This window comes from Saccopteryx leptura, chromosome 6 (genome assembly GCF_036850995.1).
Source record: "Saccopteryx leptura isolate mSacLep1 chromosome 6, mSacLep1_pri_phased_curated, whole genome shotgun sequence".
NCBI classification, from domain to species: domain Eukaryota; kingdom Metazoa; phylum Chordata; class Mammalia; order Chiroptera; family Emballonuridae; genus Saccopteryx; species Saccopteryx leptura.
Window position 1 is genome coordinate 64,854,866 of NC_089508.1, and position 24,641 is coordinate 64,879,506.

Genomic DNA, 24,641 nt, shown 5'->3' on the forward strand with positions numbered 1-24,641 from the left:
ACTAAATGAGTAAAGGATATCTGTATATAAGATACAAAACAATGAAACTTGACTATAGTTTGTCCCCCTGCACAAAAATTAATTCAAAATAGATCAAAGACCTAAATAAAAGATCTAAAACTACAAATTACATAAAAGAAAACATAGGTACTAACCTTATGGACCTTGGCTGTAGAGAACAATTAATGAATTTGACCCCAAAGGCAAAGGAAGTAAAGGCAAAAATGAATGAATAGGACTATATCAAACTACAAAGCTTCTGTACAGCAAAGAAACTGACAACAAAACAGATAGGCACCCAACTAAATGGGAAATGGTATTTGTAAACAACAGCTCCAATGGGGGTTAATATACAAAATATACAAAGAACTCACAAAGTCCAGCAACAAACAAGCAAACAATCCAATTAAAAAATGGGGAGAGGACCTAAACAGATACTTCTCCTAAGAAGACATACAAATGGCCAACAGATATATGAAAAGATGCTCATCTTCACTAGCTATTTGAGAAAATTCAAATCAAATCTACAATGAGATACCACCTCACACCTGTTAGATTGGCTATTATTAACAAGACAGGTAATAACAGGTGTTGGAGAGGCTGTGGAGAAAAAAGAACCCTCATTCACTGCTGGTGGGAATGCAAAGTAATACAACTATTATGGAAGAAAGTATGGTGGTACCTCAAAAAATTAAGAATAGAACTACCATATTACCCAGCAATCCCTCTACCAGGTATCTATCTTCAAAACTCAAAAACATTGGTACGTAAAGACACATACACCCCCATGTTCATCGCAGCATTATTCACAGTGGCCAAGACAGAAACAACCAGAGTATCCCCCGATAAGAGGATTGGATAAAGAAGATGTGGTACATATATACAATGGAATACTAATCAGCCACAAGAAATGATGATATAGTGACATTTTTGACAACATGAATGGACCCTGGAAACATTACGTTGAATGAAATGAATAAATCAGAAAAATCTATGAACTGTATGATTTCATACATAGGTGGAATATAAAACTGAGAACCTGTGGATATAGTAGATAAAAGAGAAGTGGTTACCAGAGGGAGAAGGATGTAGGAGAAGGGGATGGGGAGAGTGGGGTGGGAGGAAGGGTGTAAAGAGGGACAAATATAAAGTGACAGAAAATGATTTGACTTTGGGTGATGGGTATACGACATAATCAACAGTTCAAATGCTATACAAATGCTATAGAAATGTTTACCTGAAACCTATGTACTCATTGATCAATGGATTAATGTCACCGTGTTAAATTTAATTTTTGGAATAAAGAAAAAAACAAAGAAAGAACAAATAGCCCAATTTTGTTATCCAATTTTGAGGGGAGAAGAATGTAAGTTTTATGTGTATATGATTGAAAGTCTGGGAGAAAAAAACTTAAATGCACACAGTAGGAATGGAATCAGCTGAATGTATCAGCTTTTCCAACATACACGTTCATATTATCTGATTAGGTTTTAGTGAGTAGTATCTACCACTTGTTAATTAAAATGTTTAAATATACAAGAAGCAGAAAATTAGAGTAGGAAAAATATAGACGATGAGTTCTGTTTTACTGATGCAAAATTCTGTGCTTTTCCTATCTATGAGAGTACACACTACACTGATGTGGCTGTCATTTTGACCAGGGTGTTTTCCACCCCACCAAGCAGATATCATGACCAAATTGTTGAATGCAGGATATATCAAGTAATTGAACAGCATTAAGAGAAAACTTGGTAATGTGCACAGATGGGTAAATGGAGCAGTGTCCACAGTGATCCAGTAATAGATTCATAGGTGACCACAGAACACAGAACTTACTTCTTTAAATGATCAGTCAAGAATGTTCACCCAGCAAAATATTCTCAAGGAGCAGCAGTAAAAACCATTTAAAAAGCAAACAAATCCAAGAGATGATAAATGCAATCAATAGTAGGTCCCAGGGTCAGAGTATAAGGCTGAGAGATCTTTTAATACCAAAGACTTTATTGCAGGCCAAAAAGAACTGAAGAACTAGAGGCTAGTGTAGAAACAGTAAAATGTAATTCTCATCATTACAGTGATGCAGCTGCTCTGCAGGAGGCAGCCATACAAATATGAACTCTGCAGAAACGGCATCAGAGTTTAGTAACTGTGTATTGCTCTGACCTTTCAATCAGGAACTGGTCTAACCTAATGTAATTTAGCAAACACAACATAACAAGATGGAAGGGACTGTAATGAACAGAGTAAATAACATTTGTCAGAAGAGGAATAGAGAATAGATATGCTTCCACTTCCCAGCAGATAGAGTGAACACAGGAAATTTACTGCAAGAAACTCTCTGCATTTCCTTTCTTCTTCTTTTCTTCTTTTTCTCTCCTTCCTTCCTTCCTTCCTTCCTTCCTTCCTTCCTTCCTTCCTTCCTTCCTTCCTTCCTTCCTTCCTTCCTTCCTTCCCCTTTTCTTTTCTTTTCTTTCTCTCTTTCTCTTTTTCTTTCTTTCTTTTTTTATCTCTTTCTCTCTTTCTTTCTTTCTTTTTCTTTTGTCTATTTTGCTTATTGATCATTACATAAGACTGACTAAGACTTTGGGATCTGGACTATGTAAATATTAAGTTACTGTCTAGGATTTAAAAATAAATGAAATAGACATAATATTTTTCATTTGGTTTTTAATATATTGTATTTAACTTGCCACTTTCCCAGGTGTAGTGACAATCCCCCACAAAATGAGTGCTTTGCATTCCTACATTCAGAAAAGTGGAATAAAATATATACCTAAATAACTATTTGAATATATTGGTTTTGTAATGGGCAAACCCTGGCTCTACCATTTACTAGCTTTGCCCTTGGCACTCATTTTACCATCTCTGACATTCAATTTCTTTATTTTGGAACTAAGATAATTACAACTCCTTCATAATATTACGAGGTCAAAATGAGGTAACACTGGCTGACCTCACTCTCTAACACATATCAGATGCTTATGAGTGTTAATCCTTTTCTTTATGTTCCTTTACTTCAACTTGGGTAAAATAACCTATTAACTTTTGTTTAAGAATCCACTTTAACTAGGAAAAACAAATAGATGTTGTTTTAAAGGAAAATATCTGATGTGTGTTGATTTGATGTTAGCTTTGATTTAATCTAAGCCTTAGGTTTGATTAAGCAGAATAATTTAAACATCTGCTCATTGATAATGCTTATTTTCTTGCAACAGCCTTGAGTTCCACCTCACAAAATCTTCTTTAGATGTTGTCTTCTTTCTTATATTAAATAATCAAATTTCTTGAGTGTATTTTCTGCATTTGTTCACTTATTTCTCATTTAGTTTTCTGTCATCTCATCTTGCAGCACAATACTACTGGATGTTGAGAATCTCCAATGATATTTTAAAGCCATATATATATTTTCCAGTTTCCTGCTATTTGTTTAGCCCTTGGTCTTTCCATGGTTGGCTACCTCCTTGATATTTTTCCCTTGGCTTTCTTCATTACTTACTTGGTTCACTGCTTACTTCTCTAAGTTACTTTTCTTTCTGTCCTTTTTGTAACCTCCTCTTTTCTTTTAGTATTTTGTTATGTGACATTCCCCAATATTAGTCCCTGGATCTTTCATTAACACTCTTAGTTTTATAGTTTCAACTTTTGTCTCAATACTATTAATTTGTAAAGGTGATAAAATGACAGTAAAATAAAGTTTGACCCCTAGGTTCCCTTAAGGAATTCACAAGTGGGCCATAGGATTGACGTGGTAACATCTTTTAGTGAAATACAACCTTTGGCATGATCTACTGACCAAATACAACGTACATGCATTCTTAAATTTTTTTCCACACAAAGTCTTTCAAATTAGAGATGCTTCTTGTGAAAGACTTGCAAAATTTTATAAAGGTCTTCATATATGCTCAGTCATTTTGAGAAAACTCCAAGCCTTGAATCCTTGCTCTCATCTGTGACAGAAAGCCAGAGATTATTCAACCACATTATGTGTTTAAAGAGAGAGAATCAGAAAAACATAATCTCTGGTTGAGGAAGACCATGATTTCTGTTACAATAACAAATGATGACAGAATGTGTTTGCTTCATAAATGTACTTCTCTTTTATAATTTAAGAAAATAACAAACCATTACCAAAAACAATTTTTTGTTTTATTGACAGAAGTCCTCTTCACAGAAAGAGAAACAGGTAACCCAGCAACGACATGCAGTGGTTTCATGGGCAGATGTTCTTTGTGTTCCAAAGAAGCAGAGACCACATTTGGCTGGAGCAGTGGTTGGCAAACTCATTAGTGAGTAGAGCCAAATATCAACAGTACAGCGATTGAAATTTCTTTTGAGAGCCAAATTTTTTAAACTTAAACTATATAGATAGGTACATTCCTTACTGAGGTAGCGCCTACACATGATATTTTGTGGAAGAGCCACATTCAAGGAGCCAAAGAGCCTCATGTGGCTCATGAGCAGCAGTTTGCCGACTAGGGGGCTGGAGTATGGCAGCTAGCCTGGTATATTCTTCCTGTCTGCAAGGAGTCATTATCAACAGTTGTAGACAACACTGGCCTAGTGTCCATGAATAACGTTTAACACTGAACAGTTCCTGCTCTGTGCTAGCTGAATCTTAGTTGACTGAAACCATCATTGAGTCATTCATTTATTCACTCAGGTGTCCATCAACCACTTACTGGGCTCCTACGTCTCAGGCACTTAAAGTGGTGTAAGTCAGTGGTTCCCACCCTCAGGTTGTACATTAGAAACATCTGAGGACTTTTCAAAACACACAGAAGTGAGTTTCATTCCAGGCCATTAGAATCTCTGGGGTGGAGCTCCAGCAATGGTACTTATTAAAAGTTTCTGTACGTATTTAGATATGCTGCCAAGGATAAGAGCTACAGGTAAAGTGGCTCCCAGGCAAGACATGCCAACCTCTGTGGGAGCTCGTGGGCTCATGGAGAGATAGAGAAGTAGACAGGCACCCACACACAATCCAGTGGGATCTGTGTTATTTATGATAGGGAAGATAGGGAGTTTGGGCAGCACACAGGAGGAGCACATAATGGAGGTGAGGGGTGGACTTGGTCAGCATGTTAGGGAAAGCTTCTCCTTGGGCCGGGTGCCGGAGCTGACCGTCAAAGGCCAATTTCAGTGACCCCCCCCCCTGCATTGTGGAAGCTTCCCTTTTCCTAATAGTGGCCCCTCTTGGCTCTCAGCCACCTGGTCCAGACTAGGACTGAGTACACTGCCTCACTGACAGGCACCAGACGGGGATTATCTGACCTTTCCTTGGGGGTCACTGTTTGCCTGTTTTTGTTTTTCTTGCTGATCATCTCATTCACCTAGTAGGTTCTATGGCCTGTGTCTCAGGCAGTGACTCCTAACACCAAGTTAGTTCCCCTGCTGATGTAGAATCCTTTAGAGATGAAAGACACACTCATCTCAACATAGAGAACAGAGCTGTTTTTAGGTAGGCCTGGGTTCAGATTATTTATTAGACTTTAGCCTCTACTTTTTCTTAAAGCATGGGGAAGACTCCACTTTGTTTGATTTTTCTCATGCCATCTGTTATAATGGCATTTCTCTTCAATGGCCTTTCAGAATAATAGCAACTGTGAGTCGCTAAATGTCTTCTAGGACATTGCTGCCACAGGGCTGCCCTATACTGGCCCTGGGTGATGTTGAATGGGAATATTATCCCACCAGAAATAACATCATCTTAAGAGGAATTGCTGACTTTAGAAGATGAGAACGGAGTCTACCCTCACAGGAGTGGCCTCTTGTTTTCTGGAACCAATATTTAGAACTGGGAATTGGGGAGTCAGGGGAAGCAGAACTCCTTAAGGATAGAGGTATCAGTGATTCCAAAACACTTATATGTCCCAGTCAGAATAGGGTGTCTATAAGCAAATCTGCATCTAAACCTGGGGGGGCAGGGGTGTTGCCACAGTGACTTTTTCTGGTTTAAGTATAAATGCAATTTCAAGTTTGTAGTTGTTTTTTTTTTAATTGAAAACAACCTAGAAGTGTTAGACCAGGCATGGCCAACATACAGCCCACGGGCCAGATCCGGCCCGCGAAATGAGTTTATGCGGCCCGTGATTAAATTTTTAATATTCTCCACTACTTTAAAATCTCAGCTACTCAGAAGCAGAAGCGTCTTTGATTATTGAAAATTGAGATATTTAAGAAGATAGTGATACATGGAAAAGAATCTAGGGTTAACTTCCAATAATTGGTTGAATGGATTTGCGATACTTCTTTATTTTTTTAAAAAATTTCATTATAAAGATTGACAACTTTTGTACTCATCTGTAATTGATACGAACTATTTGACGTGTAGCAGTGATATGAAACCCACATTCTTTTAGGTGGAGTTTGCCAGTGTGCACCCAAGGTCAAACAATTCGTTACTCTTGTGGTCAAGTGTGCTGAATCTAGTGGCATTGTAGCATAGACAGTAGCTGCAGTTAATAACTGAAAATGTGTCCAGGCTGTTTGTAAAACAAAATAATTGTTTTATTTGAGATATAACCTCTAAGCTCACTCTATTAATTAGATATTGTTTCGACTGATTGTGATACAGTTTGGATATTTATATAGTATGTAATTATATTTTTATTAAAATAATATTATATATTAAAATTTTTTTCACTCACATTTATTCATAAACAAATTACATAATACAATTTTGTTTACTTAAATGAATCATTTTTGTATTTAACATTTTTTAATTTTAATATTTCATCTGACCCATGAAAAAAGTTTTCTTTCTAATCTGGCCCGGGGGCAAAACTGTTGGCCATATCTGTGTTAGACACATAGTTAGTACAGCTTAGCTCATCTACATGATGAGAAACTATACATTTTTTAAAACTCATACTTTCAGAGATTTTTAAATAGAACATGAAGGTATTATATCTTATCACTGGAATAAATCAGGCCACACTATTATATACTATATGGTATATATAATGCTGGGACATGGATGACAATGGAGGCCAGCTGGTCCAGTACAGGGTTAGGAAAAGGCTGACTTTATAAAGAGAAGGACCAGGGTGCAGGTTTCAGATCAATAAACTAATAGTTAAAACATCAGAAGCAGATAGGTCAAAGGTCTGGACACTGGGGTATCAGGCATCTTCAGCCAGAGGGGAGTTAAGGATCTGCAAATAAGCGAGAATGAACACTTAGATTATGGTAATGAAGACAGTGGAAGTGTTGTGTTCAGGAAGGCAGGTTGAGAAAAGTCATGCCTGGGAGTGAGCTTTCAACAAGGTCTAGTTAAACAAAGAAGTTCCCTGTGTCCTTACCGTCCATCTATGAAGGAGTTTGGGGTGGAAATGGCTATAGATCTGAATTGGAATATTAGCAAATGAAGTAATTTCTATATATGGCTAAGAATGAGCTCAATACTACACAGGGTTCTAGCAGCAATTAAACTATGAAATGATAAACCACCGGGCAGATAATCACCTCTCAATATACTGAATAAGCGTGTTCTCCCAGAGTATCCAGTAAAGTTGTTTTCTAAATATCAAAGTCTTCTCACTAAAGATTCATGAATCTTTTCCTTCAAAAATATGTAGAATATGATAAAATAAATTAAGCAGGATTCTGTGAAGATGGCTGAAAGAGTGGCAGTCTAATTTTTGATCTTCCTAAAACTACATAAAAACATACAGAGCAACTACTTAGTAAAATAAAAAATCCAAGGAACACATTTACCATGAAACAGTTGCCAAGGTAGCCCCAGCACCCTTAACTATGAGAATGCAAGAGGCACCACTAACTGCCACAAGGCTTCTGTGTCATCGGTGTCCATGTGGAAGAAAGCATGGGGATATCCGACAGATTTGAGAACCAGAGAACCCCAAATTAGCCACCTGGAAGATACTGAAGGCCAGTTTGAGATAACATCTGAGAATTGGAGGGGATCTGCCTGACTGAGAATAGGTGAGTACACAGGGAGCAGAGTAAGGACCTCTTCACATTAATCCTGCCTATTATTTTACTAAGGGATGGAACTTGAGTCCATTCAAGCCTCTGGACCAAGCAGCCAATTTGCAGAAACACAGAAGAGCATGCTGAATCACCCTCTACATTTTCAATCAGGAAAATCCAGACTGTGGGACACTATAATAAAGCAACTCATGTTCTTCAAAAGACAAAATGCAAAGAAAAGAGATGGGAGAGGAATTTATAAATAAAAAGACTTTAAAACATCAGATTAAAAAGAATGAGCAAGATGAAACTATTGGGTATAAAACTATAAAGAGGCACAAGGAAGTGATTATATGTGAAGGGAGAATGAGGGTGTGACTGGAACAGGACACTTAGGACAGGACAGCTTCTGGGGTAACTGGAAAAGTTCTGTTGTTGACTTTGTGAGCCTTTTGTCCTATGTGTTTCTCTATATCTATTTTACTGAAGGTAAAAAAAGAAAATACTTGAGGCCCTGGCCAGTTGGCTCAGCAGTAGAGCATCAGGCCAGCGTGTGGAAGTCCTGGGTTCGATTCCCGGTCAGGGGGCACAGGAGAAGTGCCCATCTGCTTCCCCACCCTTCCCTCTCTTCTTCCTCTCTGACTCTCTCTTCCCCTCCCACAGCCAAGGCTCCATTGAAGCAAGGTTGGCCTGGGTGCTGAGGATGGTTCCATGGCCTTCGCCTCAGGTGCTAGAATGGCTCCGATTGCAGGGAGCAATGCCCCAGATGTGCAGAGCATTGCACCCTGGTGGGAATGCCAGGTGGATCCTAGTTGAGTGCATACGGAGTCTGTCTGAATGCCTCCCCGCTTCTAACTTCAGAAAAAATACAAAAAACAAAACAAAACAAAACAAAAAAACTCAAGAACATAATATCTGTTGATAATATAATCTAAAAAAATATTAAAATATTCTACGTATATGATATTAGAATGGTGGTAAGCACTTAAAGGATATGCCTGTATCTCATTTCTGTTAAGATGGCTGGGGGTGGGTGGATTCTCTTTCTACTCTTAACTTGTTTAAACTCTGTCTCACTTTCAGCCCAGTGAAATTAATCTGTTGTTCTCATTGAAATCTAGAAGTAATTGTGTTCATTGCTCTGGGTAGTATGTAAAGGAGCTATTATAGTAATTAAGGTGTTTCAGAAATAAAGTTATTTAGTCTACCCCCAGACTGCAAAGCTCCATGGAAACCACCTCGAGCGTTGCTTTCTTTGGATGCTTTCTTGGTCCTCAGAGGCCAGTAAGAAAATAATCTTTTCTCAATAGCTGTTAATTGATGAAGAAAGTGTTGCCTTTTGAGTGTAAGCCAGGCAGAACCAGGCAAGAAAGGGGCTAGTTAAGAGGGCAGCAAGAGAGGCTGGGGAGCTAGCCGTGGACCACAGGAGGAGTGAAGCAGGGGAGAGAGCAAGTCAATACTCCCATTTTTCCCAGATGGGGCAGGAGGTGGAGAAAAATACTGCAAATACCAGTTCTGCACTATTTCCTTATCTTTATCTGTGTCCACTTCTCTGTTTTGAGGGGGAACAGGACCTTAGATGAATAGTGGTAGCCCCAGGACTGACCCTGGATGATTTTATTTCCTTCTTCCTGTTGTTAAATTCAACAGCAGACAAAACTCCTTTAGATTAGGGGAAAGGGAAAGTGAGACAGATTTCTGGACTGTTCAACCTTGCCCCCAAAATAAAAGAGCATACCATTCATAATCAGAGGATGTCTTGCACTCTCTGTGATCTGCAAAATTGTAATACCTTTTGACTGCTGACAAAGTCAATGAAAGTCAAAGTTAATTTTTATTACCTGCCTATAAAAAAAAAAACTGATGCAAATAAGGCAATTGCTACACCAACTTTTATGTCTTTCTTTTCTTCTCTGCTTGTTGATGACTATCCAAACCCTCCCCTATGCTTCAATGAAAAGCTAGGTCTTGCTCCTCCTATGTCTTAGCCAATTTTTACTATCAATTGCTCTCTCCTTCCTCTAAAACCATAGCACTGTCTTATAATGCTCTTATACGCCTGGCTTAGATTATATCATTTTGTTTATGGACTATTCCCTCAATAAGTTATCCTTTCCTTAATGTTACAAACCCTATTATTCAGACTTCTAAAATTTTTTGTAGAATATAGAAGAGTTCCTGGCATACAGATCATCAAAATATGTTTGTTGCTTGGTTTATTTCACTCACAGACATTGCTTGGCATGCTACGTGTTCTTTGAAATTAAAGAATTGATAGCTAGGAAGAATGCAGAAGTTCACTCCAATATAACTCAATCGTTTAGATTATAGACTACCTGAGAGTAGGGGCTGAAGTATTCAATGCTGTGTCACCAACATCTAGAATAGTGATTGGTTCACGATAAACACTTAGCAAACTTTAGTAGCATAAATAAAAAAACGATCCATCAATCTCTGGAGTTCTCTTAAGGTGTAAAAGAACTGACTTTTTTTTAAGAGCAGAAAAGAAATAATTCTCTTGTATATATAAAAAAACTGATATGATAAGAATGTTGTTCCGTAATTCAGAAATGTTGTTCATCAAAAACACCTGAAAAAATAAGGCACCAAAAAGTAACTTGTAATGAGTTTTCAGGTGTTGTGATTATTATGCATTCAGCACTATGAAAATACTACTATATATGGACAAAGAAATCTAATAGGTTTCTTATCATCTAACTTCATCTAACTGAGGTCATCTTGTTTTTCAAACTAGACCTTTTGTTCCAGCCAATCTAACTTGCTGTCCATGCCCTGAGCACTGCTTGCCTATTCCTACATCTTTGTTTTTGGTGATACAATTTGATGTCCACAGAAAATTCCTTTTTCTCTAAATCATATGTCTATATCAAGATCCTTTTATAGTCTTCTCTTTTTTACTCAGTGTTACTTGGAAAACAATTCTGTTCTTTTGGGATTTATGGAGACCTCACTCTAATAAGATCAAGCAACAGTCCAGAACCTACCATATTCCCACACCAATAAGTGCTGCCTTGAAACAATCCTCTATGGTCCTGTCCTTACCTCTGTCCTGGTAAGTTAGATCATGACACTGTAGAGCAGGTGTCCATTATTCTCGTGGGCCCAAAGCACTTAATAAAATAAGGGTTAATAAATATTATATGCCTGCTAGTTACACTTATAAAATCTTTCTAAAAATAAAGAAAAATAATCAAAACAACCAGTAGTGATATTTTGGTAAGAATGTAGAGAAAAGGTAACTCCTGTGCACTGTTGGTGGCATTGTAACTTGGTGGAGTCACTATGGGAAGCAATATGGAAGGAAGTTTCTCAAGAAAATAAAAACAGAATTATCATATAACCTAGCAATTCTACTTCTGGGTATTTATTCAAAGAAATCTAAAAGAGTACGTAATTAAAAAGATATATGAACCTTGATGTTCATTGCAACATTATTTACAATAGCAAGATAGACAAAAGGATAAAGAATATGTGGGAATGTGGGACATGTGTACAATGGAATATTATTCAGCAATAAAAAAGAATAAATTCTTGTCATTTGCAAGAACAGGAAAACAGGGATGAATCTACAGGGTATTTATTATATTAAGTAAAATAAGTCAAAGAAAGACAAATATCATATGATTTTACTTATATGTGGAATCTATAAAACAAAATAAAGAAACAAAACAAACAAATTCATAGACACAGAGAACAAATTGATGGGTGGTTGGGGGAATAGGTAAAAAAGGTGAAAAAATTGAAAACAATCTATTTTGTGTTGTTTTTTTATTTAACAATGGTAGGAACAATCGCTCTCTTTAAGTTCTTCCAGGGCTCTGAATTCATAATGGTCAAATATCATTGGAAAATCTTATTTTTCAAAACTTGGACAATCTTACTAAACAGAGGAAAGTATATAATTGTAGACAAAAATTGTAAGAATGATTGAAAGGAACTATAGAGGAAATATAAATTATGTCACACATTTAAAAAGATATAAAACCAAAGCAAAAAAAGTTAAGAGCCCAATGTAGAAAAAATTGCTCAGGTTTTCTTATTTACTGATTATACCTCTAAAACTTGCATAAATACTCATTTTTAGTAGGAAATATATTGGATGTTTAGTAGAAAATGTGCCAGATATGGAATCCTGAAACAAGAATTTGTGTCCTAGTCACTACTGATGTGCCTGAGTCTTGAACCTCAACAAACCTCTATTTACTCTATTGATAAGATAGGAATGATAATATTTTTCTACCTATGCTTCTGTGTGAGGATCAAGGAAGATCATGAATACAGATATATTTGATACACTCTAAAATAAACTATTACTATAAGGTCTGATTTTTATAAGGCACTTAAGCAGGAAGAAGTGAGATGGTGAGAAGAATAATAGAATAGACCGGTTTTTTTCTGCAGTAGCACAATTGCTGATTTTTCATTCAATAAATATTTATTGAGCATCAGGCACCAGAAGTTTAGAAATGGAGAAGACAGACAAATAACCCTGCTATTATTTTTGAAGAAAAGCTTTTCAAATTCATGAGCATGTATTTGCATTTTAGTTTAATCAATTTTTATAAATGTCATTATGAGTCATCTAAATGAAACAGGTTTATACTTAAGAGATTTCCATGAACAAATATATATGTGGAAATATTGCACAGTATATCCATCAGCAAATTAAAAGTTAGGGGAAACTGCTTAACTTTTAATTTTAAGTCAGAGATCCCAAGACTAATTTGACCACAGAACTTATTTTTGTTTCTCTATTTTTCCCATTATAGCCTCTATAATTACTCTAAAGAACAACTGGGAAACACTGAGTTATTCTTACTTGAGAGTTATTTTATTTTTTTTAAGTAAGAGGAGGGGAGATAGTGAGACAGACTTCCATATGCACTGTGACTGGGATCTACCCACAACCCTCATCTGGGGCTGATGCTTAAATCAACAGAACTATTTTTAGCACCTGAGCCTAAGAGGCTCACACCAACCAAGCTATCCTCAGTGCCTGGGGTGACACTTGAACGAATGGAGCCACTGGCTGCCAGAGGAAGAAGGAGAGAAGAGGGAGAGGGAGGGAGAGAGAAGGAAAGAGGGAAGGAGATAGAAGCAGATGGTCACTTCTCATGTGCCCTGACTGAGAATTGAACCTGGGACGTCCACATGCTGGGCCGACGGTCTACAACTGAGCCAACTGGCCAGGACTTTCTTTCCCTGATATTAAGCCAAACTCTGTCTTGCTGGAATACAGCTAATGCCTCAATTAAAGAAAAAATCACTATTGTGCTCCATGAAATTTAGGTATACTTGGAAAATGGCTTACATTATTGCCTGGATATATTATTATTTATAGAGAGTCAGAATAAAAATTTTATTTAATGTATTTGGTGTTCTAACACCTAGATATCATTAATGTTAGCAGTCTCCTATAAGATTTCTGATACAATGTATCAATGCACTCTTCATTAATTTATTTACTAAAATATATAATATTCTGAGTTATTATGTGTTAGGCAATAGGTTGCCAGCCTTTGAGAAAACAAAAGTCTAGTTCTTTGTTATAATTATTGCATTTCACACAGCTGGGGCTCTCTTGTGCCCTTCTGCAATGCCTCAGTATTGAGATGATTTTATGTGCCTAATAGTGCTTCCTTCTCTTCCATATGCTTTTCTCCCACACATATCTGTGGGATTTAAACTAATATAAACCCCTGCATGGAGGGCCTGAAGTAGCTGGAAATCTGATCTGGAGGTGCTATGGAATGTCTTTCTAGCAGAGGGCCCTGGGTCCTAAAGGTGAAGGAAGGTTTATCCTAGCCCTTATCTCCTTAAGAACTTGGTTGGATTCTTTGGCTCACTGCTGCTGCCCTTGGCTCTTCTCTTTCTCTGGGTACCCAGTTCTCTTGCCTGTGTAATACTTCATATAATTATACTACTTGTTCCTGGTGATTTATCTCAATTGGCTTCTTAAGTAATTGTCATATATGTGTATATGCCTGTACACAGCAGGAGGTAACTCCTCAGTGCAAATCTGGGACCTAAAGTGATTTGGTAGACTCTTTATTTAAGTTCCAGTTCATAAATGAAAAAAGGAAAACCTCACGATCTATACCTCTTGTAGACAGCATCCTTATAAGGGACAAGTTATCTAAAAGTCACAGAACAGCATGTTCGGCATATGATATAGTAAAGAGTCTTTTACACATAACACTTCTGGTAGAAAGAATTCCCAAAGTTGAAATTAGTATACATATATGTCATTAAAAATGAATTTTTTGCCCTGGCCGGTTGGCTCAGTGGTAGAGCATCGGCCTGGCGTGCAGGAGTCCCGGGTTTGATTCCCGGCCAGGGCACACAGGAGAAGCGCCCACCTGCTTCTCCACCCCTCCCCCTCTCCTTCCTCTCTGTCTCTCTCTTCCCCTCCCGCAGCCAAGGCTCCATTGGAGCAAGGTTGGCCCCGGGCACTGGAGATGGCTCCATGGCCTCTGTCTAAGGCACTAGAATGGCTCTGGTTGCAACAGAGCAACGCCCCAGACGGGCAGAGCATCGCGCCCTGGTGGGCATGCTGAGTGGATCCCAGTCGGGTGCATGCGGGAGTCTGTCTGACTGCCTCCCCGTTTCCAGCTTCGGAAAAATACCAAAAAAAAAATAAATAAATAAAATGAAAGTTTTGGTAAATGTATTCTCTAATATGAAATATATACATATTTCTGTGCTTAAAATTTTAGACTAAGCAGTTCAAAAGCTGTCCAGTTCAGCTAGAGTTAGTCATGTTGGATGTTTGAGAACCCTGAAACCAAACCCTAAATACACAATTAGACTGCTTTGAATACATTTCTTTCATTGAAAGTGTGTGTGTGTGTGTGTGTGTGTGTGTGTGTGTGTGTGTGTGAAAGAGACAGAGAGAGGGACAAATAGGGGCTGACAGGAAGGGAGAGAGATGAGAAGCATCAGTTCTTTGTGGTGGCACCTTAGTTGTTCATTGAATGTTGTCTTATATGTGCCTTGACCTGGGGGCTATAGTAGAGTGAGTGACCCCTTGCTCAAGCCAGCAACCTTGGGCTCAAGCCAGCAACGTTGGGCTTTAAGCCAGCAACTTTTGGGTTCAAGCCAGCAACCATGGGGTCATGTCTATGATCCCACACTCAAGCTGGTGAGCCTGCACTCAAGGCTGTGACCTCAGGGTTTCAAATCTGGGTCCTCCGCATCCCAGTCCGATGTTTTATCCACTGTGCCACCCAGAGGTGGATTAAGGTGGTTGAGGCCGCAGGCACAGGAAAAAGTGTAAAGTTGGGGTTTTGCGCGGCCCTTCAGAAGTCAGGTCCCAGGATGCACCACTGTCTGGTCAGGTTCACTGAAAGTTCTTAAAGTCATTTTCATATTTAACATTTGTTTGCTGTGAGGAAACTCTAGCTATTTCATTTAATCATTTTCAAGAGACTGAGTGAGTAATAAAATGAATAGAGGATTATTTTTCAATTTCTATACAATATCATGTACAAGTGACTTGAAAATTAAGCCTGTTTGAGTCAAAGAATGAAACAAATAGAAGCTGTTCAAGAATTTTAAATTTTTTCTGGAGAAAAATGTTATGTATTTGCATCACCCAACGTACTGTTAGTATGAGTAATAAAAATATATATGGCCATGTAGTTTTCTTGATAAAGAGATCAAAACACAATCAACCCAGTTTATTTAAACAAAAATGATTAAATATCACTTATCTCAAAATTAAGAATCCAGTTATAAAGTATCTACTATGTACTAGGAATTATTTCAAGAATTTTACATATATTGATTCATTTAAACTTCTCACCAACCATACTCAAAGGTACTATTATTAAAACTTTACAGATAAGAAATTTAGGCATATATAAATAATAACTAAGGTTATATAGTTAGTAAGTGTCAGAGTCAAAATTTAAAGAAATCAGTAATATGACTCTATTTGCAAATGAGAGTTCACTTTCCTTGAGAAACAAAAAATTTTCAAATATATTGGCATTTTATTTGTATGTCAGCAAGTAATGCTTTGGGGTCTAGGGCTACTCAATGAGCAATCTTATTTAGGATTCTCTAATCTCTACCTTTTAATTATGCCTGGTCCATAAATGAATCCAAAACTCATCTTCCTGAAACTAAAGACTAAACAAAATGTTTCATCCATGGTGGTGAGTACCCTGGGCCAATTTTATTGTCTTCTGAAGCTTGGTACAAATGCACAATGAATCATCATCCCTTCTTTTCTTAAAAAAAAAAAAAAAAAAAAAAAAAAAAGAAGTGGTGTCTCAGTCATTAAAACATGTGCAACTGGAGTCTCTTAAATATTTTATTATTGAGTGTATTGATATCATACATGAAGAGATCTACTTTTCTGTCCTCTTATCTGTATCTACTATGTGTTATGTATGTATAATTTCACTAATCCCTTCATCTCTGATCCCATCCCACTCATCCCCCTTCCCTCTGACAGCTGTCCCTCTGCTCCCTGTGACCCCGCCTCTGCCTCTATTCAGTTTCTCAGTTCACTCTGTTCATTAGATTCCACATATAAGTGAGATTATATGATTTTAATACATCTTAATTCTGCTGCTCATGTAAGACAACCAAAGGTAGGCTGATGAAAATGAATAATGACTATAGACCAAAGTTCTTAGTGTCCATAGCATCACTTTAAATGTAAAAAAATAAATAAAAGATTGATTAGTGGGCTGGTTAGTAGAAAGTGTTTCATATTTGTAGTTGGAAGAATTTGAACCCATTGCCACTACTTAATATCTATGTGTCTCTTATAAATCACTCAGTCTCATCTTGTAGCCCGGTCTTCTCATCTGAAAGTGGGAATAGTCTTGTCTTTCTTATAGGGTCACTGAGAGGACCAAGTGTAACACACAGGTGGGCTTTGTATAATGTACATTTGTACCATAATGTTTATCTGTGATTCACTAATCTTGTTATCTGTTTAACTGTATAAACACTTCATGCTAACTGATTGCACCAGTGGACCTCAATATAATAAAGGCCATATATGACAAACCTTTAGCTAACATGAATGGTGAAAAACTTGAAATTAGGAACAAGACAAGGATGTCCACTCTCACCACTCTTATCAGATAGTACTGGAATTCTTAGCCAAAGCAATCAATCAAGAGAAAGAAATAAAAGGCATTCAAATTGGGAATGAAGAAATAAAAGTGTCACTTATAGCAAATGACAGGCATGATTCTTTATATAGAAAACCCTAAAGACTTCGCCAGAAACAAACAAACAACCTATTAGAAACAATAAGCAAATACTGTAAAGATGAAGGATATATAATCAATGAAAGAATCTACTGTATTCCTATATACTAACAATAAAATTTCAGAAAAAGTCATAAAAAGCTATTCTTTTTGCAATTACAACAAAAACAATAAAATACCTAATAAACTTAATAAAGGATATAAAGGACCTCTACACTGAAAAATATAACACATTATTAACAGAGATTTAAAAAGACACAATAAAATAAAAAGATATTCTGTGTTCAAGTATTGGAAGAATCAACCTAGTTAAAATGTCCATATTACCAAAAGCAGTATACAGATTTAATTCAATCCCCACCAAAATCCCAAGGATGTTTCTAAAAGAAATAGAACAACAATAAAAAAATTATCAGATTTGTATGGAACCACAAAAGACCCCAAATAACAAAAGCAATCCTGACAAGAACAAAATCAGAGGTATCACACCTCCTGATTTCAAATTATACTACAGAGCAACGATAATCAATACAGCATGGTATTGGCAGAAAAACAGACACACAGACCAATGGAAAAGAATTGAGAGCCCAGAAGTAAAACCACATATATGGGCAAATAATTTTTGACAAAAGAGCCAAAAACATGCAATGAAGAAAAGAAAGCCTCTTTAATAAATTGTGCTGAAAAAATTGGAAAGCCACATGCAAAAAAATGAAACTAGACTACAGTTTGTTCCTATGTACAAAATTTAATTTAAAATGGACCAAGACCTAAGTATAAAATCTGAAAAAATAAATTACCTAAAAAAACAAACTAAAATTATGGACCTTGGTCCTAGACAAGATTTTATGAATTTGACTTTAAAGGCAAGGAAAGTAAAGGAAAAAAAAAATGAATAGAATTATATTAAACTAAAAGCTTTCTACACAGCAAAAACAAATAAAAACACCCACAAAACAAAAAGGCAACCATCTGGATTGGAGAAGATATTTGCTAACAATAGCTTTGACAAGGGGTTAATATCCAAAATAAATAAATATTTCATAAAACTCAACACCAAACAAACAATCCAAAGTAAAAAAAAAATGGGCCAAAGAGCTGAACAGACACCTCTGTTAAGAAGACATACAAACAGCCAATAGATATATTAAAAGATGTTTAACCTAAGTATTAGGTAAATACAAATCAAAACTACAATGAGATACCTCCTAACACCTGATAAAATAGTTATTATTGACAAGAATAGTAATAACAAGTGTTGAAGAGGTTATGGAGGAAAAAAACCCTTCATGCTGATGGGAATGTAAACTGGTATAGCCACTATGGCAAACAGTCTGGCAATTCTTCAGAAACTTAAGGATAGAGTTACCATATGACCCAGCAATCTATCTTTGGTTACCTACCCCCAAAAATTTGAAAATATTTTTGCAAATCAATGAACCTTTATATTTTTGGCAGCATTATTCACAGTGGCCACGGCATGAAAACAACCCAAAAGTGTCTTTTGATAGATGATTGGATAAAGAAGATGTGGTACAGATATGCAATAGAAGACTACTCAGCTATATGAAAAAATGAAATATTTCCATTTGCAATAACATGGATGGACCTTGAGATTATCATGCTCAGTGAAATAACTCAGAAAAAGCTAAGAATCATATGCTATCACTCATATGTGCAATATAAATGAAAACTCATAGACACAGACAACACTATGGTGGTTTCCAGAGGGAAGAAGGGGAGGAATAGGATAATGGGAGCCAAATATATGGTGATGGAAGATGATTTCACTTTAGGTGGTGAACACACAATGCAATGTACAGACTGTGTATAATAGTAATGTACACTTGACACCTACATAATTTTATTAACCAATGTCACCCTAATAAGAAAAACTTTCTCAAAAAGAAAAAAACAACAACAAAAAACAAAGATAATAAATAACTGTAACATTTGCTTAACTTTCAAATTGGCTTACTCCAAAGAAAATGAAAACTTGATTTTCTTCATTTCCATTTCCATTACATCAATCTATTTGTTCACTCTTCTTAATTTCTTCACTGTGGCTTTCCTGCCTTTCATTATGATTTTCCTTTTTTTTTAATTTAATGATATAGAAGATACGGCTGTATCAAACCTTTGCTCTGTTTAATTTGATTCTACCTTGGGAGTTATTATTGTTAGGGGGGTGCTCTATCATTCCTGTTATCTTGCTCACCCCCCCCCCGCTTTTTTTTCTTTTTGCCTTTTCAGTTAGAGAGAATTCAGTGTGTTTATAAAACAAGGGAATAAGATAAATTTGAGTGGAAAATGAAGTGAGACATACCTTCATATGACAAGATAGCAATGCAATTTTGAGCTAAAATAGATCTAACATGTTCTAATTCTTTCATAAAGATTTCACATTATAAACATATATGTAAATAGCCAAGCATTACGCAGAAACTGACTTTTAAATCCTTTACATAATATTGTTCGTGAACAAAAGTCAACTGAAAATAATTAAAAATAACTCCTCTTTTTTTGGAATAACAGGTTGGGATCAAGGGTCTAGTCTCTTCTATTATATATTATATATATATATACACATACATATATATAAAATGATATCTATATCATTTTAAGTGAAAACTAAAATATGAGAAAAATGTGTAGGCCTGAATGATAACTTTGGCAACCATGAACATGTTTTTGTTTTTCTTTCATAAAGGCCTTTCTTGTTGTAGCTTTCAGATTTTTAATTTTTTAATTTTTTATTTTTGGTGTAGTCTACCTGAGGATCTTCCTTTTAGGTTGTCAAATGCAGGCTATCATTTGGAAAATAACATTTTTATTGACTCCATATAGTCAATAGCTTTCTGGCTGGAAACCCTTTGCTAAAAGTAAAAATTGCCTACAGTTATAGTTTGCAACAAACACGTCAACCTGAGTTAGCTATTGGTGGACCTCACTTTAGGGAGTATCTCTAGGTAAGGGTTAACAATGGTTCTCAAAGTGTGGCTCCTATCCCGGCACCATCTGCAGCTTCTGGGAGCTTGTTATGGATACAGATTCTGACTCCACAACAGACCTCATGAATCCAACAATCTAAGAGTGGGGTCCAGCGATCTGTGTATTAACAAACCCTGCAGATGATTCTGATGTGTACTAAAAAGTTTGAGAGCCACAAGTTTACTGTTACAGAAATGCTAAATGAGGTGACACATACAAAAGGTCAATATCCTTAGGTCCTTCAGATGGCACCGAAGGCCATTCATCCTGTTTAACAATGGGTCAGGCTAATGGCAGTGATGATCAAAATTCACATGTTTAATAGTTGGCCCTATTCATAAGCATGCTGATTTACTCAAGGACTCACAATGTGTTGCAAACTTGTCCCTTCTGACTCAATTAGAGAACCTTTAAGGTGCTAGCAGCAGAAGTGTTTAAACACTTTATATGATATTTATCCTGATATTTGTCCTGATATTCATCCTCTATTTCCCGGCAACGCCTTTCTTTTGAGTGGCGGCTGGCTCCATGACTTTCCTTTTCCACCCGTGTGTGTGCCTTTTCTCAGAGCTCACACCCACCCCTAGGGTTCAAATTCACCTCCTGAATGTAGTTTCAGAACTAACTGCTCTCTTAGCAACATCTCTCATCTGCCCAGTGGACACAGTCACTTAGATATCCTGCTATTAACACTTGGCAGAAAAAATAAAGCTGAATTCATCGTTTGCCTCACATACCTCCTCATTTACACTTCCATGTATATTTACACGGATCTGCAAGTTAACCTAAGTTTACCACTCCTCCTTTCCCGGCTTTTCCTATAATGGTCTGAAGGTTATTGCTTTCTATTTCTCGTAGTTACCCCTTCTTGTCTATTCCTACTATTACTATACTCCAGGGGTCCCCAAACTTTTTACACAGGGGGCCAGTTCACTGTCCCTCAGACCGTTGGAGGGCCGGACTATAAAAAAAACTATGAACAAATCCCTATGCACACTGTACATATTTTAATGTAAAAAAACAAAACAGGAACAAATACAATATTTAAAATAAAGAACAAGTAAATTTAAATCAACAAACTGACCAGTATTTCAATGGGAACTATGGGCCTGCTTTTGGCTAATGAGATGGTCAATGTCCAGTTCCATATTTGTCACTGCTAGCTGTAAGAAGTGATATGATGCGCTTCCGGAGCCATGACACATGTGTCCCGCATCACCGGAAGTAGTACTGTATGTGAGTGATGCCACGCTTTGCGGTGCCACCACATACAGTACTCCAGGAGCACAGGATGCATCTCACTGACCACCAATGAAAGAGGTGCCCCTTCCAGAAGAGCGGCGGGGGCCGGATAAATGGCCTCAGGGGACCCCCGCTATACTCCCTCCCTTCCTATGCAAAAGTAGACATCATAGCATGAGTGCTTTATATTCATTTATTTGACCACCTCCCCTTTTGGGCCTCTTTCTAATTACAGATCCATCTCCATACTCCTGGGCCTGGCATTTAAAGCTCTCCAAGTTCTGATCACAGCCTACTTCTTCCATCTCCTGTCCATTCCTCCTCCTTGCAGATATTTACTCTGGTGGTTCTTAAACTCAGTCAGTGAGAAGGCTGGTTAAAACAAACTTTTGGGCCCTACTCCTGCAGTTTCTTGCTCCTTAGGTCTGGGGCTGAAGCCCAAAATTTTGTATTCCTAAGAAGTTCTCAGGTGTTAATGGACCGAATGATTGTGTCCCCTCCCCACCATGCCCTCAATTCAATACTGAAGCTCTGACTTCCAATGTGACTGTATTTGGAGATGGGGCCTCTAAGGAAGTAACAAAGATGAAAGGAGATCAAATGAGTGGGGTCCTGCCCCAACAGGATTAGTGTTCTTAAAAGAAAAGATACAAAAATACTAGCCTCTTTTCCACTGCTTGTCTGCTGCCATCATGGGTCACATGTATACTCCAGGGAAGGGCTTATCCGAGTCAACTCTGCCCAACCTCCCACCTGGCTGAAGTTGATGTTTGAGGATGTGAAGCAGCAGATCTATAAACTGGCCAAGAAGGGCCTGACTCCCACACAAATCGGTGTGACCCTGAGAGACTCACATGGCATTGCACAAGTTTGTTTTGTGACAGGCAATAAAATCTTGAGAATTCTTAAGTCCAAAGGACTTCTAATCTTCCTGAGGATCTCTACTGTTTAATTAAGGAAGGTGTTGCTATTCGAAAGGTTCTTGAGAGAAACAGAAAAGATAAGAGTGCTAAATTCTGTCTGAATCTGATAGAAAGTTGGATTCACCATGTGGCTTGATGTTATAAGAGCAAGCAAGAACTCACCCCACCCCCCACCCCAAATGGAAATATAACTCATACATAGCTTCTGCCCTGGTTGCATAAAATATCTGTATACTCAAGCAATAAAATCATTGTTTAACTAGAAAAAAAAGAAGAGGAAGAGATGCTTGAGCGCTCACTCTCTCTCCACCATGTGAGGACATCATGTCACAGCAGCCACCTACAACCCAGGAAGAAGGCTCTCACTAGAAATTGAATTGACCAGTACCTGCAGCCTCCAGAATGGTTGTGAAAGCCACCCAGTGTGGGGTATTCTGTCCTAGTGGTCTGAGCTGACTGGCACCCCAGGAGATCCTGACTCCGCTGCTCTTGGAACTGCACTGAGAAGCACTTCTCTAGCTGTTCCTAAAAGGTCTTTGTGTCAACTTGCCTCTGTGCCCTGCTGATACGCCTTTCTCTTCTCCTCCCACTACTTTAATCGCATCCATTCTTCCAAGCCACCTTCAACCATACTTCTTCACTGAAGCCTTCCAACTTTCCTGCCCACAATAATTTCTCTCTTTTCACAAAGCCCTTAGTACCTGTCTTTAGGTTCTGGTATTTAATGTAAGCTACCTTGTATGATTCTTTTCCCTTCATATGCTTATTCTAGCTTCTTTTAAAGCTCCTTGGAGCAGGGAATTTTCCCATGTCTTATACCCAGTATAGTGCTTTGTGCACAACAAAAGTTCAATAAATATATGATTATTTGGCAACCATGGCCTTTATGGAGAAGTTCATAGAAACTGCAGGTTTGAGTTCTTCAGGTGCTAGTATAGGTTTCTTGATAATTCTGAGAGCCTCTTGGTAATGTAGAGGAACAGCTCATAGGGGAGCACATGGTTATTGGGTTCCTTGCTTAGAGAGCCGCATCTTAAAACAGTTTCTCTTTTTTTCATGTTTACAAAGAAAAGAGGTATTATTTAGATAGTGCATATAATAATGATGATGATGCACTAATAATTAACATTTATTGAGAGATTGCTCTGTGCTAGGTGTTTCATGTATATTACCACTTAATATCCTCCAAGTGACCAGTGGGCTTAGGAATTACTATGTTATCTATTTTACATATGAGAAAACTGAGGCTTAGAGAGTTTAAATGACTTTTGCCAAAGTCATATTATCCAGGCAAAGGCAGAGCAGGTGCATGGTCCCCTACTTCCTTGTCTAAACACACCAATTTCTTGCCCCTTCTTATCTTTAAGCAAATTAATGCCAGAAGTTAATACAAATCTGATTTCCAACCTTTGACATTTAGATTTACTATTTTCCTTCCACTTGATACAATTCATATTTCTTTTTAAAAAATAAATCAAACACTTAAAAACAAGCTTTAATTTCTAGTTCTAAGGGATAGCTGAAGGGGAAAACATCCTTTGTTGTTTGTTGGGAGTGAGTTATAAAGGGCACGTGGAGGTTGAGAGGCAAGAGTCTGCAGTTTTCAATTCATGTCACTGACCTCATTGGTCATAAATCCTGTTCTCAGTAAATAAAGATGGACATTATGGCTCAGTGGGTCCAGAGAGTTTGTGTTGCATTTTGCTTGCTTGACTCAGTGATTTAGAGAATGCTTTTCTGTCATCTCAGTTAGTCAATATTTCCATAAAATTCCCAAGCAACTGATTCTAATCTCTTTTTATTTTTTAATCAACCCTAAACCATTAACAACAGCAATAACAAAAACTTTAAAGAGTATCATATCAATAGTTACCCACAATAAGAAAATGTTATATAATTTTGAAAACACCTGGTTTATCATTGACTTAGTTTTTGTTTAATTTTAATCAATGCATTATTCAATCACTCTGTTGGATAACTGTCTTCATAAAATAAAATGTATAAATTATTAAATTACATATACACATAAAATGTGTGAAAATACAATGTGTGTGTAGATCCTACTCTAGACAATTCTCTTACCCACAGAGCAATTTTGAGATCCATTGAGTTGTAAGGAGAAAGTTAAACTTAGCTATTTATTCCACCCAAAGAATTAAATCCACGTTCTTGAAAGACTTCAGAATCTACCATTTTTAATTACTTATACCTTTGTATTCAATTAAACTAGTTTATATAGCAAAGTATGTTCCTCATATCTCTTTTCAAAGGAAAGTTATGATTAAAAAAGAAATACCTGGAT

General features: G+C 37.1%; 1 protein-coding gene and 1 pseudogene across 1 annotated transcript in view; one reads left to right on the forward strand and one right to left on the reverse strand.

The window, feature by feature from the left end:
• The window catches only part of UNC13C (unc-13 homolog C), a 650,594-nt gene that overhangs the window by 40,711 nt on the left and 585,242 nt on the right, over positions 1–24,641 (reverse strand). The window lies entirely within an intron of this gene.
• On the forward strand, positions 22,109–22,561 carry LOC136376766 (small ribosomal subunit protein uS15-like; annotated as a pseudogene).